Source organism: Dipteris shenzhenensis, chromosome 23 (assembly GCF_047967505.1).
Source record: "Dipteris shenzhenensis isolate YYH24624 ecotype China chromosome 23, Dip_SZ_1.0, whole genome shotgun sequence".
Classification (NCBI taxonomy): domain Eukaryota; kingdom Viridiplantae; phylum Streptophyta; class Polypodiopsida; order Gleicheniales; family Dipteridaceae; genus Dipteris; species Dipteris shenzhenensis.
The window spans coordinates 21037560-21050390 of record NC_141618.1 but is presented as its reverse complement, the minus strand read 5'-3'; positions in this window follow the sequence as shown (position 1 = coordinate 21050390).

Sequence of the window (12831 nt, the reverse complement as noted above, 5' to 3'; positions counted from 1 at the left end):
TTTGCATATATTTGGGTGTGAGGCATATGCACATGTGCCAAAAGAGCTTCGAAAGAAGCTAGATCCTAAGTCTAAGAAATGCATCTTCCTGGGTTATGGTGAAAGTGGAGAGATGGGCTATCGTCTCTGGGATCCAGAAGCAAAGAAGATCATACGTAGCCATGATGTGGTCTTCAATGAAAAGAAGATGCATAAGGCACCCATGAGGGATGTGAAAATGAGGAGAATCACTTTCCGATATGTGAATCCACCTACATATGTTGATAGACAGCAAGCTGTCCATGCACCAAATGTGCAAGAAATGGTACCACCAAGTACTCCCACAGGTATACAATCAAGGGTAGATGATGAATCATCTATTGGTGGAAATAATGAGCCAAATGTGGCTGATATGCAAATGGGAGAGCAAGCTGAAATGCCTTTGAGAAGATCATCTAGAGTGTCTAGACCACCTGATAGGTTTGTTCCAGGGGTAGACTATGTGATGCTTACTGATTGCGGGGAGCCTTCTTGCTACAAAGAGGCTATGATGCGTGAGGATCAATGCAAGTGGGAGTATGCTATGCAATCAGAGATGAGTTCACTTATGAAGAATAAGACTTGGGACTTGGTTTCTTTGCCACATGGAAAGAAAGCATTGCCATGTAAATGGGTCTACAAAATGAAGGTCACAGGTGATGATGTGCCTAGGTACAAGGCCCGTTTGGTTGCTAAAGGCTTCAAACAAGAGAAGGGTGTGGACTTTGATGAGATATTCTCTCCGGTTGTGAAGATGACTACACTTAGATGCATGCTTAGACTAGTGGCATCATAGGATATGGAGCTTATGCAGATGGATGTCAAGACAGCTTTCTTGCATGGGGATTTGCATGAGGAAATCTACATGGTGCAGCCGGAAGGCTTTGAAGAAAAGGGCAAAGAGCATTTAGTTTGCAAGATGAAGAAGAGTCTCTATGGTCTTAAGCAAGCACCTAGAGAATGGTATCAGAAGTTTGATGCTTTCATTCGGTCCTAGGGTTTTAGAAGGAGTGAAATTGATCACTGCCTCTACACTAAAAGGGCTAAGGATAGTAGCCTGATAATCCTGGCACTATATGTGGATGATATGCTATTGGCTAGCAAGAATACTTATGAGCTAGATGCATTAAAGGCCAAGTTGCATGAGGCCTTTGATATGAAGGATTTGGGACTTGCAGGTCATATTCTTGGTATGCGCATCACGCGTGATCGGAGTAGGAAACTCCTTTGGCTTTCACAAAAAGAGTATGTTACAAAAGTATTGCAGCATTTCAATATGGAGGGGGGGAAGGCAGTGAGTACTCCATTGCCTCCATGTGTGAAACTGAGTCATATAGATAGTCCCAAATCAGAAGAGGAGAGGGCCATGATGGCCAAGGTTCCTTATGCATTAGCGGTTGGGAGTCTTATGTATGCTATGATAGCTACTAGACCAGACATTGCATTTGCAGTGGGAGTTGTTAGCCGGTATATGGCTAATCCAGGAAAGAGGCATTGGGAGGCAGTTAAGTGCATCATGAGGTACATGAAGGGTACCAACGAGATGTGCATCTGCTTTGGTAAAGGAGACATGTGTGTACTTGGGTACACAGATTCAGACTATGCAGGGCATGTGGATAGTAGGAGATCCACTTCTGGTTATGTGTTCACCTTTGCAGGTGGTGCAGTGTCGTGGATGTCTCGCGCACAGAAGTGCATTGCTTTGTCTACCACAGAGGCTAAGTATGTTGCAGCCACAGAGGGTTGCAAGGAGGCTATATGGCTTGATCGGCTAGTGGGAGATTTGGGGATTCATACAGGTGTACCGACATTGCATAGTGATTCCATGAGTGCTATTCAGCTAGCACAGAATCTGGTCTTTCATGCAAAGACCAAACACATTGAGGTCAGGTACCATTTCATCAAGGAGGTACTTGAGGACAAGTGCATAGAGCTTGTCAAGGTTCATACAGATGATAACCCTGCAGTTATGCTGACGAAGAGTCTACCTAGTCAGCGGTTTGAGTATTGTCGTGTATTGATGGGCATTGGATAGTATGCTCACTGGTTGTTCTCCCTTAAAGGTACATTGTCCTTTAAGTGGGAGGTTGTGGGGGTTAAAGGTCACTGTGCCTTAACCCCGGTTATGTACAATACTCAAACATATATATAAATGAATGAAAAAGAAGATTAGGGTGGTTCTATACCCACCAAAACTTGTGTGGCTCTCTCTCTCTCTCTCTCCTTCTTCCGTTCTTGCTTCCGTTGAGAGCACTCTCACAACATTCTTCTCGATACTTTCTTCTCATAAGTCCTTTTCATTCTTCTTGTAAGTCCTTTTCATTCTTCTCATAAGTCAAATCGTATTTGTCGCTCTTGCTCGTGATAGTAAGTCAAATCCTCCTCTCCCCTCTCTCTCCTTTTGCTCCCTCCTCTCCTCTCGCTCTCTCTCTCCTCTCTCTCCTTCCTCTCCCCTCCCTCCCTCCCTCCCTCGACCCCCGTCCTCCCCCCTTCCCCTCCCCTCCCTTCCCCTCCCCTCCCCTCCCTCTGCCGCCAAAACTCCTCCCTCCCTCGACCCCCCGCCCTCCCCTCCTCCCCTCCCCTCCCCTCCCCTCCCCTCCCTCCATCGCCAAAACCCCTCCCTCCCTCCACCCCTCCCCTCCCGCTCCCCCCCTCCCCTTCCCCCTCTCCCCCCCCCCTTTCTCGCCCCTACCCCCTTTCCCCCCTGCCCCCATCCCACCCCCTTTCCCCTGGCCCCATCCCAACCCCTTACCCCTCCACACCCCCTTCCTCCCTTCCCTAGGGCTGGCGGCCGCGACTGCCAGCCCCCCCCTACCCCCTTCCTCCCCTACCCCCTTTCCCCCCCTACCCCCTTTCAGCCCTCCCCTCCCTCTTTCCCACCCCCCCTTCGCAGCCCCCGGGTTGGCGGCCGTGGCTGCCAGCCCCCCCTTCTCACACCCCTCTTCCCCACCCCAACTTCGCGGCCCCCCAGCCCCCCCCTCTCGCACCCCCCTCCCCCCCTTCACCCCTGCCAACCCCCTTCCCCGCCCCCTCTCCCCCCCATCCCCCCTTCCCCCGGGTTGGCGGCCGCAGCCGCCAGCCCCCCCCCTCTCAGCCCTCCCCCCCTCTTCCCCACCCCCCCTTCGCAGCCCCCAGGCTGGTGGCCGCCAGCCCCCCTCTCTCGCACCCCTCTTCCCCACCCCCCCTCTCGCACCCCTCTCTCCCCCCCTCTTCCCCACCCCCCTTCGCGGCCCTCGGGCTGGCGGCCATGGCCGACAGCCCCCCCCTCTCGCACCCCTCTTCCCCGCCCCCCCTTCGTGGCTGCCCAGCCCCCCCTCCTCAGCCCTCCCCCCCTCTTCCCCACCCCCCTTCGCGGCCCTCGGGCTGGCGGTCGTGGCTGCCAGCCCCCCCCTCTCGGACCCCTCTTCCCCACCCCCCCTTCGCGGCCCCCAGCCCCCCCCTCTTGCACCCCCTCCCCCCCTTCACCCCCGCCACCCCCCTTCCCCTCCCCCTCTTCCCCCCCCCTCCCCCCTTCCCTCGGGCTGGCGCGGCCGCCAGCCCCCCCCTCTCAGCCCTCCCCCCCCTCTTCCCCACCCCCCCTTCGTGGCCCCCCAGCCCCCCCCTCTCAGCCCTCCCCCCCCTCTTCCCCACCCCCCCTTCCCCCCCCTTCCCCCACGCTGGCGGCTGCGACCGCCAGCCTGCCCCCTCTCAGCCCCTCCCACCCCCTTCACCCCTCCCACCCCCTTCCCCCCCACCCACCCCCCTCCCCGCCCCCGAGCTGGCAGCCGCGGCCGCCAGCCCCCAGCCCCCCCCGCCCCCCCTCTCAGCCCTCCACCCCCTTCACCCCTCCCACCCCCTTCCCCCCCACCCACCCCCCTCCCCACCCTCGAGCTGGTGGCCACGGTCGCCAGCCCCCCCCTCGCCCCCGCTCTCAGCCCTTCCCCCAGCCCCCCCCCTTTTCCCCACCCCTCCTCCCCCCCCTCCCTCGGGCTGGCGGCCGTGGCTGCCAGCCCCTCCCACCCCCTTCCCTCTCCCCCCCCCTCCCTGCCGCTAGCCCCCCCTCCCCTCCCCCCTTTCCCCTTCCCCCTCCCCCCTTCCCCCCTCCATGGGAGACCCAGTCCCCCAGTCCCCCCCCTCTTCCCTCCTCCTTTCCTCCCTCTACTCAGCCCCAGCCTCTCCCTCCCTTCCTCCTCCCTTCCCTCCAACCCCTCCATCCTCTTCTTCTCCTCCCCTGAACCTTTCTCTCTCTAGTTCCTCTCTCTTCAAATTTTAAAAAACAATCTAGAAAAAGAATTAATCAAAAAAATTTGCAAGTACTTGGAAAAAGTTTGTAAGTTTGCTCTTTCTTGCTTTCTTGCTCTTCCTTCCTTGCTCTCTTGATCGTCCTTGCTTTCTTGCTTCAATGAATAAAATGAGGGGAGAATGAATGAAGAAGGAAGACTATATATAAGAAAAATTAGATTTTCCTCCTCCTCTCCTATTGGCTTTCCATTCCTCCCCTCTCTCCTATTGGCTTTTCATTTATCCCCTCTCCCATTGGCTCCCATTACTCCCCCTCTCCCATTGGACGCCCATCCCTCATCCCAATCTTCCATTAGCCCTCCCCCCATCCATCCATTTCTTCTTCCTTCCCATTGCCACCACTCCCATCCCACATTTCCACCACGTCCCATACTCCTCCCATTTTCCAAAATCCCATATTTCCCCATCTCACCCTCCTCTTTTTCATCCCCTATTAACTCCCTCACTCATTTCACTCCCTTATTATCCTACTCCCCTATTACCTTCCCCTCTCCCATTCCATTCTTCCCTCCCCACCACTTCCACTTCCCATTACTCACTTGCCATTTGAAAACTATTAATATATTATTATACTATTTTTTATACTTATTATCATACACCCTTATTACTTACCTCTCCCATTCCACTCCTCCCTCCTCACTCCCACTTCCACTTCCCATTACTCACTTGCTATACACATTTGCAAACTATTAATATATTATTATATGATTTTTTATACTATTTGCAAACTTACATGTGGGCAAAATCACAGGTGTCAAAGGGATGCTATTGTGGTCATACAACAACTGTGCTTTTATTTAAGGGCATATTTATCCTCATCAACAAGCTTATTTACTCAAGGTATGAAGTGCATAATTTGTGCACTAGGTGTTTACTTTGTATCAAAATTGTTTGCCACACACACACACATATACACATACCGAAAATTTTCTAATATTATCGCATCTACATTTCTCTGATGGGCACAAAACTTTGTACATGCCTCAACCTAGGTCTTATTGACTTGCATACAAAGTGGTGCACCCATCTCATAAGTACTTGTTCGGATAACACACCTCCAAATGTATTTTATGACGATTGTGCATAACACTAGGAATAAAATGGTGTATATGCTTGATCGACAATGCAAAGCATATCCGATGGGCACAATACTTTGCACACACCTTCAACTAGGTGCAATCAACTTACATGCAAAGTGGAACGCCCATCCCATAAGTGCTTGATTGGATAACATACCTAGCAGCGTGTTTTTTTATGGATGTGCGTGACACTGGAGCAAAAATAGTATTTAATGCTCGATCGACCATGCAAAGGATATCCGATGGGCACAACACTTTTCGTACACCACAACCTAGGTGGTATTGAAATGTTCTCAAAGAGGCACACCCATCCAATAAGTACTTGGTCAGATAACACACCTAATGGCGTGTTTTTTTGTGGATGTCCATATCACTAGGGAAAAAATGGTGTATAATGCGTGATCGACCATGCAAAGCATATTCGATGGTGGCAATACTTTGCATGAACCTCAACATAGTTGAAACGGACTTGTGTACAAAGTGAAGCCCCCATCCGATAAGTACTAGTTTGAATAACACACCTATGACCGTTTTTTTGACGGTTGTACATGACACCAAGGCTAAAAATGGTGTATAATGCGTAATCGACCATGTAAATCATATCCGATGGTGACAATACTTTGCACGCACCTCAACATAGTTGAAAAAGACTTGCGTGCAAAGTGGAGCCCCCATTAGATAAGTACTTGTTTGAATAACACACTTAGGACCGTGTTTTTTCATGGTTGTGCATAACACTAAGGTAAAAAAAGTGTTTTAGGCTTGATCGACAATGCAAAGCATATCCGACAGGCACAATACTTTGCACACATCTTCACATAGGTGTAATTGACTTACATGCAAAGTGGCATGCCCATCCCATAAGTGCTTGATCGGATAACATACCTAGCAGCGTGTTTTTTTACGGATGTGCATGACACTAGAGAGAAAATAGTATTTAATGCTCGATCGACCATGCAAAGGATATCCGATGGGCACAACACTTTTTGTACACCTCAACCTAGGCGGTATTGAAATGTTCTCAATGAGGCACACCCATCCGATAAGTACTCGGTCAGATAACACACCTAATGGCATCTTTTTTTGCAGATGTGCATATCATTAGGGAAAAAATGAAGTATAATGCATGATCGACCATGCAAAGCATATCCGATGGTGACAATACTTTGCATGCATCTCAACCTAGTTGAAACCGACTTGCGTGCAAACTGGAGCCCCCATCCGATAAGTACTTGTTTGAATAACACACCTAGGACCGTGTTTTTTCATGGTTGTGCATGACACTAAGGCAAAAACGGAGTTTTATGCTTGATCGACAATGCAAAGCATATCCGATGGGCACAAGACTTTGCACACACCTTAAACTAGGTGCAATCAACTTACATGCAAAGTGGCACACCCATCCCATAAGTGCTTGATCAGATAACATAGCTAGTAGCGTGTTTTTTTACAGATGTGCATGACACTAGAGCAAAAATAGTATTTAATGCTCGATCGACCATGGAAAGGATATCCGATGGGCACAACACTTTTCATACACCTCAACCTACGTGGTATTGAAATTTTATCAAAGAGGCACACCCATCCGATAATTTCTTGGTCAGATAACACACCTAAGGGCGTGTTTTTTTGCGGATGTGCATATCACTAGGGAAAAAATGGTGTATAATGCGTGATCGACCATGCAAAGCATATCCGATGGTGAAAATACTTTGCACACCCTGCAACATAGTTGAAATGGACTTGTGTGCAAAGTGGAGCTCCAATCCGATAAGTACTAGTTTGAATAACACACCTAGGACCGTGTTTTTTCATGGTTGTGCATGACACTAAGGCAAAAACGGTGTTTTATGCTTGATAGACAATGCAAAGCATATCCGATGGGCACAATACTTTGCACAAACCTTCAACTAGGTGGAATCAACTTACACGCAAAGTGGCACGGCCATCCCATAAGTGCTTGATTGGATAACATACCTAGCAGCGTGTTTTTTTAAAGATGTGCATGACACCAGGGCAAAAATAGTATTTAATGCTCGATCGACCATGCAAAAGATATCCGATGGACACAACACTTTTCGTACACCTCAACCTAGGTGGTATTGAAATGTTCTCAAAGAGGCACACCCATCTGATAAGTACTTGGTCAGATAACACACCTAAGGGCATGTTTTTTTGCGGATGTGCATATCACTAGGGAAAAAATGGTGTATAATGCGTGATCGACCATGCAAAGCATATCCGATGGTGACAATACTTTGCACGTCCTTCAACGTAGTTGAAATAGACTTGCGTGCAAAGTGGAGCCCCCATCCGATAAGTACTAGTTTGAATAACACACCTAGGACCATGTTTTTTCATGGTTGTGCATGACACTAAGGCAAAAACGGTGTCTTATGCTTGATCGACAATGCAAAGCATATCCGATGGGCACAATACTTTGCACACACCTTCAACTAGGTAGAATAGACTTACATGCAAAGTGGCACGGCCATCCCATAAGTGCTTGATTGGATAACATACCTAGCAGCGTGTTTTTTTATGGATGTGCATGACACTAGAGCAAAAATAGTATTTAATGCTCGATCGACCATGCAAAGGATATGCGGTGGGCACAACACTTTTCTTACACGTCAACCTAGGTGATATCTAAATGTTCTCAATGAGGCACACCCATCCGATAAGTGCTTGGTCAGATAACACACCTAATGGCGTGTTTTTTGGGGGTGTCCATATCACTAGGGAAAAAATGGTGTATAATGTGTGATCGACCATGCAAAGCATATCCGATGGTGACAATACTTTGCACGCACCTCAACATAGTTGAAACAGACTTGCATGCAAAGTGGAGCCCCCATCTGATAAGTACTTATTTGAATAACACACCTACGGCCATGTTTTTATATGGTTGTGCAGGACACAAAGGCAAAAACGGTGTTTTATGCTTGATCGACAATGCAAAGCATATCCGATGGGCACAATACTTTGCACACACCTTCAACCAGCTGGAATTTATTTACATGAAAATTGGCATTCCCATCGTATAAGTACTTGATCGGATAACACACCTAGCAGCGTGTTTTTTTACGGATGTGCATGACACTAAGGCAAAAATGGTATTTAATGCTCGATCGAATATGCAAAGCATATCCGATGGGCACAATACTTTTCCTACACCTTAACCTAGGTGGTATTGAAATGTTCTCAAAGAGGCACACCCATCCGATAAGTACTTGGTCAGATAACACACCTAAGGGTGTGTTTTTTTGCGGATGTGCATACCACTAGGGAGAAAACGGTGTATAATGCATGATCGACCATGCAAATCATATCTGATGGTGACAATACTTTGCACTCATCTCAACCTAGTTGAAACAGACTTGTGTGCAAACTGGAGTCCCCATTCGATAAGTACTTGTTTGATTAACACACTTAGGACCGTGTTTTTTCATGGTTGTGCATGACACTAAGGCAAAAACGTTGTTTTATGCTTGATCGACAATGCAAAGCATATCCGATGGGCACAATACCTTGCACACATCTTCAATTAACTGGAATTGACTTACGTGCAAAGTGGCATGCCCATCCCATAAGTGCTTGATCGGATAACATACCTAGCAGCGTTTTTTTTATAGATGTGCATGACACGAGCAAAAATAGTATTTAATGCTCGATCGACCATGCAAAGGATATCCGATGGGGACAACACTTTACGTACACCTCAACCTAGGTGGTATTGAAATGTTCTCAAAGAGTCACACCCATCCGATAAGTACTTGGTCAGATAACACACCTAAGGGCATGTTATTTTGCGGATGTGCATATCACTACGGAAAAAATGGTGTATAATGCGTGATCGACAATGCAAAGCATGAAGATCTCAGTCAGGTCATCTGCATTACACTACTAGCTTACCACAGAGTGACGGCTCATGCAGCCTAAGACGAAGCAGCCACATCTGCTGACATACAACACATACCAATTGCTCACAGGCACATTCTTGTACATAGCTTGACCTTCCATTCTTGGAAAGCCTATCAGGCACTGTTCATCTTGAGCTTGCTTAGTGACCATTCCCGCGCTTCCCTGCTGTAAGCTGAGTAAAGCTAACACTTCCCTGGCCTTCCATAAGGGGATAAATCCTTTTAGCTGCTCCTTGAGCCTTCCATGGGTGGAATGGCAAGGATAACCATCGGAGTGGGAGCATGGAAACCGGCCTCTGGCCCTCTTCCTAAGACAGCTTTCTATCATGGCGTGACTGACAATACTTTGCACTCATCTCAACCTAGTTGAAATGGACTTGCGTGCAAATTGGAGCCCCCATCCGATAAGTACTAGTTTGAATAACACACCTAGGACCATGTTTTTTCATGGTTGTGCATGACACTAAGGCAAAAACATTGTTTTATGCTTGATCGACAATGCAAAGCATATCTGATGGGCACAATACTTTGCACACACCTTCAACTAGGTGGAATTGACTTACATACAAAGTGGCATGTCCATCCCATAAGTGCTTGATCGGATAACATACCTAGCAGCATGTTTTTTTACAGATGTGCATGACACTAGAGCAAAAATAGTATTTAATGCTCGATCGACCATGCAAAAGATATCCGATGGGCACAACACTTTTCATACACCTCAACCTAGGTGGTATTGAAATGTTCTCAAAGAGACACACCCATCCGATAAGTACTTGGTTAGATAACACACCTCAGGGCGTGTTTTTTTGTGGATGTGTATATCACTAGGGTAAAAATGGTGTATAATGCATGATCGACCATGCAAACCATATTCGATGCTCACAATACTCTGCACACACCTCAACGTAGTTGAAACAAACTTGCGTGCAAAGTGGAGCCCCCATCCGATAAGTACTAGTTTGAATAACACACCTAGGACCGTGTTTTTTCATGGTTGTGCATGACACTAAGGCAAAAACGGTGTTTTATGCTTGATCGACAATACAAAGCATATTCGATGGGCACAATACTTTGCACACACCTTCAACTAGGTGGAATCGACTTACATGCAAAGTGGCACGCCCATCCCATAAGTGCTTGATCGGATAACATACCTAGTAGCATGTTTTTTTACGGATGTGCATGACACTAAAGCAAAAATAGTATTCAATGCTCGATCGACCATGCAAAGGATATCCGATGGGCACAAAACTTTTTGTATGCCTCAACCTAGGTGGTATTGAAATGTTCTCAAAGAGGCACACCCATCCGATAAGTACTTGGTTAGATGACACACCTAAGGGCGTGTTTTTTTATGGATGTCCATATCACTGGGGCAAAAATGGTGTACAATGCGTTATTGACCATGCAAAGCATATCCGATGATGACAATACTTTGCACGCATGTCAACCTAGTTGAAACAGACTTGTGTGCAAAGTGAATCCCCCATCTGATAAGTACTTGTTTAATTAGCACACTTAGGACCGTGTTTTTTCATGGTTGTGAATGTAACTAAGGCAAAAACTGTATTTTATGCTAGATCGACAATGCAAAACATATCCGATGGGCACGATACTTTGCACACACCTTCAACTAGGTGGAATTGACTTACATGCAAAGTGGCATTCCCATCGCATAAGTGCTTGATAGGATAACACACCTAGCAGCGTGTTTTTTTACGGATGTGCATGACACTAAGGCAAAAATGGTATTTAATGCTCGATCGACCGTGCAAAGCATATCCGATGGGCAAAATACTTTTCCTATACCTCAACCTAGGTGGTATTGAAATGTTCTCAAAGAGGCACACCCATCCGATAAGTACTTGGTCAAATAACACACCTAAGGGCGTGTTTTTTTGCGGATGTGCATATCACTTGAGAAAAAATAGTGTATAATGCGTGATCGACCATGCAAAGCATATCCGATGGTGAAAATACTTTGCACGCACCTCAACGTAGTTGAAACGGACTTGTGTGCAAAGTGGAGCCCCCATCCCATAAGTACTTGTTTGAATAACACACCTAGGACCGTGTTTTTTCATGGTTATGCATGACACTAAGGCAAAAACGGTGTTTTATGCTTGATCGACAATGCAAAGCATATCCGATGGGCACAATACTTTGCACACACCTTCAAATAGGTGCAATCAACTTACATGCAAAGTGGCACGCCCATTCCATAAGTGCTTGATTGGATAACATAGCTAGTAGCGTGTTTTTTTACGGATGTGCATGACACTGGAGGAAAAATAGTATTTAATGCTCGATCGACCATGCAAAGGATATCCGATGGGCACAACACTTTTCGTACACCTCAACCTAGGTGGTATTGAAATGTTCTCAAAGAGACACACCCATCCAATAAGTACTTGGTCAGATAACACACCTAATGGCGTGTTTTTTTGTGGATGTCCATATCACTAGGGAAAAAATGGTGTATAATGCGTGATCGACCATGCAAAGAATATTCGATGGTTGCAATACTTTGCATGCACCTGAACGTAGTTGAAACGGACTTGTGTGCAAAGTGGAGCCCCCATCCGATAAGTACTAGTTTGAATAACACACCTATGGCTGTGTTTTTTGACGGTTGCACATGACACCAAGGCTAAAAACGGTCTATAATGCATGATCGACCATGTAAATCATATCCGATGGTGACAATACTTTGCACGCACCTCAACATAGTTGAAACGGACTTGCGTGCAAAGTGGAGCCCCCATCCGATAAGTACTTGTTTGAATAACACACTTAGGACCGTGTTTTTTCATGGTTGTGCATAACACTAAGGCAAAAACGGTGTTTTAGGCTTGATCGACAATGTAAAGCATATTTGACAGGCACAATACTTTGCACACACCTTCAAATAGGTGGAATTGACTTACATGCAAAGTGGCACGCCCATCCCATAAGTGCTTGATCGGATAACATACCTAGCAGTGTGTTTTTTTACGGATGTGCATGACATGAGCAAAAATAGTATTTAATGCTCATGTCATGCACATCCGATAAGTACTTGGTCAGATAACACACCTAATGGCGTGTTTTTTTGTGGATGTCCATATCACTAGGGAAAAAATGGTGTATAATGCATGATCGTCCATGCAAAGCATATCCGATGGTGACAATACTTTGCACGCACCTCAACATAATTGAAACAGACTTGCGTGCAAAGTGGAGCCCCCATCCGATAAGTACTTATTTGAATAACACACCTACGGCCGTGTTTTTATATGGTTGTGCATGACACAAAGGCAAAAGCGGTGTTTTATGCTTGATCGACAATGCAAAGCATATCCGATGCGCACAATACTTTGCACACACCTTCAACTAGGTGGAATTGACTTACATGCAGAGTGGCATTCCCATTGCATAAGCACTTGATCGGATAACACACCTAGCAGTGTGTATTTTTACGGATGTGCATGACACTAAGGTAAAAATGATATTTAATGCTCAATCGACCATGCAAAGCATATCCGATG